Raw genomic sequence first — 1,052 nt, forward strand, 5'->3', positions numbered from 1 at the left:
GCCTGGCTCTCTCGGGTCCCCCCTGCCCCCTGGCCCCCTTCCCTGGACCCTCAGAGCTCTTGGGTGGCAGGGTTTTCTAGAGTCGGGACACCAAGGCCAGGAAGTAGTTTGATTCCTGCCCGCACAGGCTCGGCGGATTTGCACCCAAAGGCTGGGCCTGGAGCGCAGGGGGGCATTGCCTTTTATACATTTTGAGCTTTTTTGCCCCCCCATAAGACTTACATATTAGTCACACACAGGCTAATTGGGTGTCTTACAACTCAAGGTTGCAGTGGAGTTACATATGCGCACTACAGATCGGGGCCTACATTCTTTTTTTTTTTTGAGTTGGAGTCTCACTCGGTCGCCCAGACTGGAGTGCAGTGGCCGCTCCCGGCCCCCGCAGCCTCGACCTGCGGGGCTCCAGCGATCCTTCCGCCTCAGCCTTCCAAGTAGCTGGAACTATAGGCGCGCGCTACCACGCCCGGCTAATTTTTTGATTTATTGTAGAGATGATGTCTCGGCAAGTTGCCCCGGCGGGTCTTGAACCTGCGGGCTCAAGCAATCCACTTACCTCAGCCTCCCAAAGGCGCGGGATTACAGGCTGAGTCACCGAGCCCGGCTGGGGCCTACATTCTAACATAAATCTTTTAAGAAAGTTTTTATCTTATGGTACTAGAAGAACTCTTTCATTATTCTGGGAAGGCTTTTATCTCACTGTGCTAAGAGGGCCCCTTCTCTATCCTGGGAAGGCCTTCATCTCATTAGGCTTTGGGGAAAGGGCTCCCTGCCTCACTTGTGCTGGGGATCCTGACTCCTCCCGGCCAGGGCCATGGGGGCCACTGAACCTCTTTAGGCTTATCTGCAAACTGGTGCTGGGGTGATTAAATGAAGCAGTGCACATGGGCCGGCCTGGCTTAGGGCACACAGCTAGTGAGTGCTCAAATAAATGTTTACTCCCGAGCTCCCCGGCACTTTTTCCTGGAGCTGGGTTTCAGGCACTTGCCAGATTGAGGTGCCTCCCTTCTCTGGGATGTGCCTAATTTTGGTTCTTTTAAAGTAAACAGTGAGAT

The sequence above is a fragment of the Carlito syrichta genome, unplaced genomic scaffold (genome assembly GCF_000164805.1).
Source record: "Carlito syrichta isolate Samal-C Ts95f unplaced genomic scaffold, Tarsius_syrichta-2.0.1 Scaffold153623, whole genome shotgun sequence".
NCBI lineage: Eukaryota > Metazoa > Chordata > Mammalia > Primates > Tarsiidae > Carlito > Carlito syrichta.